Genomic DNA, 5,940 nt, shown 5'->3' on the forward strand with positions numbered 1-5,940 from the left:
TTGGCTGCTTGGGGCGGCCAAAACCCTGGAGCCGGCCCTGCTTCCTGAGGCAGTTGCTTGTAGGTGCCGTACAAACATTGGCCTGGATTGCTAAAGCTGCCTCTCTCCCTCTCTGCCTTCATAACAGGTGAAGTCAGCTGGGACCTCTGGCGAGGGGCAGGAGGTCTTACGGGGACGGGACCCTCAACTCTGGGAATTCATTCCCCGCCATGGGCCTAGTATAGTCTAAGCCCATTGACCCTCAGGGCAGATTCTCTCTTTGCTCAGACCTTTTGAGGGGGTTGACATCTGCCAACTAGTTGTGCGAGCCTGCACCCTAAGATTGTAGCAGAGGACATATTTCACACAGGAAGGAAGAATGCTGTTGTTTGCGTGTCTGTTTGGATACTTCAGGTTTGTGTTGCTATCAGTCTGTGTCCCCTTCTCTCTAGTTTGAGTCACATCTGGGGCCGAGGCTTCAGAGGCCTAGCATTTGGACTAGCCTAACCACCACTGGAAGAGTAGGCGTAGCTGAGTGGAAGATGGTGGGTACCAAACAGTGCAGTCCAGCTCTTAGGCAACTGTCTCCTAGGTTACAAGACCAAGTGGAGCAGTCCAGTGGGTAGGGCATTAAACCGCATTAATGAAACCTAGATTCTGTTCCTGATTCTGCCGTCTACCTGTGTCTGACCCCAGGCAAGTCATGTCCTCCATCGATGCCTCAGTTTCTCCTGATAAAACAGCAATAATGATAGTGGCTTTCTTTGGGTAAAGTGCTCTGAGATCTATGAACGTTGGGATGTTTTGAACTACGTAGCCGGTCAGCAGAGGTAGAGACTGGGAACACAGCTGCAAGAGTGTCCCTAGTGAGGTGACCCGGCATGCTGGTCACAGCAGCTGAACCAAAAAGTGTGCGCACAGGACATGGGGTGGGGGTTTTCATCCCACGTCCCTGTAGTTCAGAGGCTGAAATGGAAGTGAGAGGTAGAGGATTGCTTTGTTATGTTCTCTCCTGTGGGGGAGTTTCCTATGCAGGGCCGTGCATATGTTTCTCTTTGGACTCGCCTCTCCAGTTATGTGTAATTAGGTGCTCGTACAATTTGCCTGCTATTTCTGAAAGTTTAATACATAGCAGGAAAATTATCCATGAGAGTTTGGCTGAGATGATCAAAACTGAATGCAGGGTAGAACCTATGGGGCCAGAGATTACATTTTAAAATAAACCTCTCCAACTCCGACCAATTCATCGTGAGGCAGCGTTAGAGTAGCAGACAGGGAGCCAGGAGACTTTGGGAGCTATTCCTGACTGCCACCAACTCAGTGTGACACCTCAGCACGTCACTCACCTGGCCATTACCTTCTTAAATGGAGTCTAGTAGTGCTTAGCCAGCTTTGTAAAACATTATGAAGATCCTTGGTTAGAAGGTGCTGGACAAATACAAAGTATTATTGTTTGGGTCAGTAAAACACCAGGTCCTCAGGCGGCGTAAATCAGCCATGCTCCATTGGATTTAGCCCTATGCACCTGATCATAGCAAAGAATTTAGCTAGTATTGAGCGAAGTATGAGTGTAGTGTCTGACACATTAAAGGGAGATAGTTTCCCTGAGTGAGGCCTTTTCCCTATTGAACTTCTGTGATCTGTGTCGACTCTGGTTTTATTAGATGTTTCTGACAGACAGCACTCCCGGCTGCTTTGTTCTCAGCTTCGGGCTTGCAGCTCCTGCCAGGATAACCAACATTTTTGAGTTGCCTCACGTACGGGTCCTTGAAATCTGCGGAGGCTGGAGGAGTTTGGCACTGGGGGAGTAAACAAACCATAAAAGGGTCTGAAATGTCTGTTTGCCGTTCCCCCCTTCTCAAGAGCACTCTTGGTCTGAGCAGCTTTCGCAGGAAGTGGGCTACTGCAGGTGCTCTCCATGGTGAAGAGGAACTAATAATAGCCCACATATTTTATCCTAGCCACTCCAGAGCTCAGAGGAAACATTGCCTGGCACATTTTTATCTGCCATAAATGGCTGGTTTTTCCCTCCCTCTCAAGGCTAGCTGGACATGAGGACTTAGATTCCACTCTCAGTTACACCCGTAGAAAGGCAGAGAAATTCAGTGTCGCCAGCTCATGATCTCATCACAAGCCTCACAATATTTGATGTTTTTCTTAAAGCCCCAGCTCCTGGAGTCAAGTTATTACATGAGACTCTCAGCACTCATTTAAAACACATTTCTAGACCCCCATAGTTGTGGACAAAACCTTGACAATGTGAACCAAGCGCATCCCAACATTCAAAAAATCCAAGTGGCCAATAAAGAGAACCCAAAATGTGTTGTTTTAAGAAATCTCATAATTTTGGCGAGGGGGTTGATGTGATTTTTGAACGCTTGAGGAGCTGGAAATACTTATAACTCCACCAATTTCCCTGGAGCTACTTCAGATTTACACCAGTGTAACAGAACATGATGCAGCCTAGTGTTTTTTTCTATCTCTGGACAGCGAGATGGAGGGGATGGGCTCACTTCATACAACTACAGCATTCAAGCTCTCGGTGCCTATCCCAGGCCCTTCTCCTCCACTCCCTCCTTCCCCCATTCTGGTAGGATTTCATCGAACCTGAGCAGCTCAGCTTTAGAATCTGGATAGGGGGCCTGGAAAGGTCTCTCTGAGCAGATGGGAGCTTGTATGTTTAAAAACAAAACCCCAACATATGTGCCACCCAAACCAGGCAAGGAACTGGCTGCAGTCTCCGATGTAGGGGGTTTTTGCTGGACAAGTGGACGTGTTCCTTTTTGAGGTGGACTATAATTTTGCCCAAGGAGAAGTTTAAAAGTCCTCCACAGAACAGTATTGTGCCCATCTGAGCACCCCAGCAACGGAAAGGCAGCTAAAGTTCCTGGTAATATAATTATTGTGTCAGAGCCTGCAGGCCTACTCCCCTCTTCCTGCAGGATCTAAAGACACCAGTGGGCCACGTTCTCTCCTGTGTGATATGCTTGGCACGAGCCATGAGCCCAGATTCAAGACTGGAACTGTTCACAGACACCGCCAGGGCCTGCCCCACCTATGGTGAGAGGGAGACGCGGGTGCAAACCTGCCTGCAGCCCCTCTTCCATCTCCTCCAGAACCTCTAGCTGAGGCTCTGGCTGCATTTTTCCCCATCCGAGATCTCCATGTCAGCCTCCTCCCAGCAGTGGCCAAGGCAGCTGTTCATCAGCCCAAAGAGGTCGAAGCTCGACTGGGAGTGGCGGGGCAGCATCCCTGTGACAGGTGTTTTCCATTTTGCCTGGATGTGTGCATGGAAGATTTCCTCTGCCGCTGTCAGTTCTTGGAGCAGCGGCTGTCTGGGGCTCTTTGCTCAGTGTCCTCTTCTGATTCCCTTCCATACCTATGCCCATCCCTGTGTTTACATTTTTGTCCCTGTACTTTGACTTCTGGGCTCTGTGATCCCTCCTTCATTGGAGGGAACTGGGCAGAGCTTTCATTCTGATGGGCTCCATCCACCTTTCCCAGGACTCAGATAGGCCAGGAGCTCGGTAATTGGTTCAAATGCATTCCGGGTGCAACTGCACTGATTCCAGTGCACGGCACCATCAATGGCCCTCTGTGCTCTGTCTATGGCACCCCTCTTCCAAACCCTGCTCATCCTTGTCTGAATGCCCAGCTAAAATGGCCGTCACTGTCGAAGCAGGAGTGGGCGCACAGGCCATCAGACCTGCTTCTTCCTCTTGGGAACGTCCTATGCTGCCCTGGAGAGGGTTTTTGCACACAGCATCGGGACGTTGTCACAGGTGGCGAATACAAAGTGAGTGGCTGGGTAGATATACACTTTTCCCCTGCTGCTCTCGAAAAGCAACGAAATTGGTCAAAGAACCAGATGGCTCCAAGGCTGCCGGGTTCTTGCCTATCGCCTCTGGAATACACATGCTCAGCTAAGCCTTCCTGCTTCAGTACCTCGTGGGCATCCGTGTAACAAATACAAATATGTCCCTCCCCGTCAGGCCATTGTCAGGGCTCTCACTAGTATTCAGGTGCCATTGGAGATACTGGACATTATTTCCCTTGGCTACCATGGGGTTACTCCAGTTTTATGGCTGCGTAACAAAGCAGAAGCCGGCTTGCCCCAGAGGAGTCCAGCCACTTTGCTGCTTGTGTCCCAGGTAAATCACTACCAAGCAGCAGCAGGGAAGGGATAAACAGGCCTTAAGGAGTCCAGTGCACACCCAGAATAGAGAGGTCAAAGAACCAGCTTGTTCTGCCCCACACGTGTGTTATATAGGGGTGAAAGGGAGCCGATGATCCCGTATCTTGGTTACCAGCCCCTGAAGCCAGCAGGAGGAAGAACGATCTTTGGAACAGACTAGACGCTTTCGACAGATTAGTCTAAAGGCCACTGATGCATTGTGCAAGTTTGGCAGAGGCTCAAAGAGATGATCCGTTGGAATGGGGCCGGGCATCAAAACATCATGTGCTAAAGGGGGCTTAGACCGAGTGCTGGGCAGGAACAGAGCTTTCCGCTGGGTACGACACTGCTAACAGCTAGTGGTAGCACCATCACCACCACCGTAAGAAGTGTAGGAGTTGGATCATTTTCCTTGATTCTTCATGTATAGCAAGGTCATCGGCATGATCACAGCCCTGAGGGTCCTGGCTTCTTCCCCTTCCCTGACTCACACCGCCTCCCTGCCGCCATCTGACTGAGGGCAGATGCCTTTTGGTGCTTGTTGTCACGTCTTAATTGGCAGAAGGGGCCTGTTGTTGTGTGACATAAAAGTAGAGCTGGGCCCAAACAAAACCTCTCGATCTAATCACCCCAGCCCACACACTTTGGAGAATTTAGATCCAGAGCCAGACTTGGTAGCTAGCCCATTATTGAATGGGGCTGGACTAAAGACCCCTGGTCCAAAAACCCCAAACTCTGGAGAAACTAAGATCTTGATTCCAGTTTCAGGACACGAGCTTGTCTCTCGACGGGAGATGCTCCTCTTTTACTCATGCTCAGTCCCTGCCGGCCAACAGGCTGAGAGGCCCTAGGGTGGAATGGATTCTGGTTTTCCCTTGTGACAGCTCCTAGCATTAAGGCAAACTCCTCATTTTAAATAGCACCTAAGCCGTGCATCATAGAACAACATTTTGGTGGTAAGTGACTTATCAGACACCTTGGGCCTTAGCAGTCCCTGGAGCATGCTAAAATCACCCACAATTACACTGCTTAGTACCTACCCTACATGATTGCTCTATAATTTCACAGGGCTGCCTAACGACACTATGATTAATTCTATAAATAAATGCATAGGACACAGGGTCATACTTTCTGATCGAGGCTCGACCAATGGAAAAACATTTCGAGTGCAGCCTTCATGGGCCTGGCCATGTAACCTAGCCGGAGTGGTGGTTTCTAATCAGTCTGCGCCTATGAGATTAGAGACCTGGGCGTGACCCTCCTTTATGGCAAAACACTTCTTAAAATCAAGTCAGACCAAATTTCTCAGTGGTCTCAGGATCATATTTAGGGAAAATAAAGGTACTTTCCAATATGCCAATATGTAAGCATTGTGTTTGCCCATGGTAGTACTAAACTGGCTTGGCTTAGAGCATGGTCTAATTAATGTGGTGCATGGAGGGGCAGAGAACTATTTACAAGATTAACTACCCTCTCCCCCAGCAGGATTTGAACATGGCTCTCAAAGCAGCTACCTTCAAAGCAGTTTAAAAATTTATGTAGGTGGGTGCAAGGCAGGCTAGCTCACTGCAAAGCCACATTAAAGGGGGAACTTAACACTGCTCACAGCACAGTCAGACCTATCGGGAAGGTAGTGAATAAGGGTATGTCTACACTGCAATGTAAGGCCAGGGTCTGGATTTAGGATCAAACACACAAATTGCGCTAACCCAAGGCTCAGACTCAGGCTTCCAGGATCCCACAGGGGTGGAGGGTCTGAGCCTGAGTCAAGCCGGGACCCAGGGTTC

Source organism: Terrapene carolina, unplaced genomic scaffold (assembly GCF_002925995.2).
Source record: "Terrapene carolina triunguis isolate 2854851 unplaced genomic scaffold, T_m_triunguis-2.0 Scaffold198, whole genome shotgun sequence".
NCBI classification, from domain to species: domain Eukaryota; kingdom Metazoa; phylum Chordata; order Testudines; family Emydidae; genus Terrapene; species Terrapene triunguis.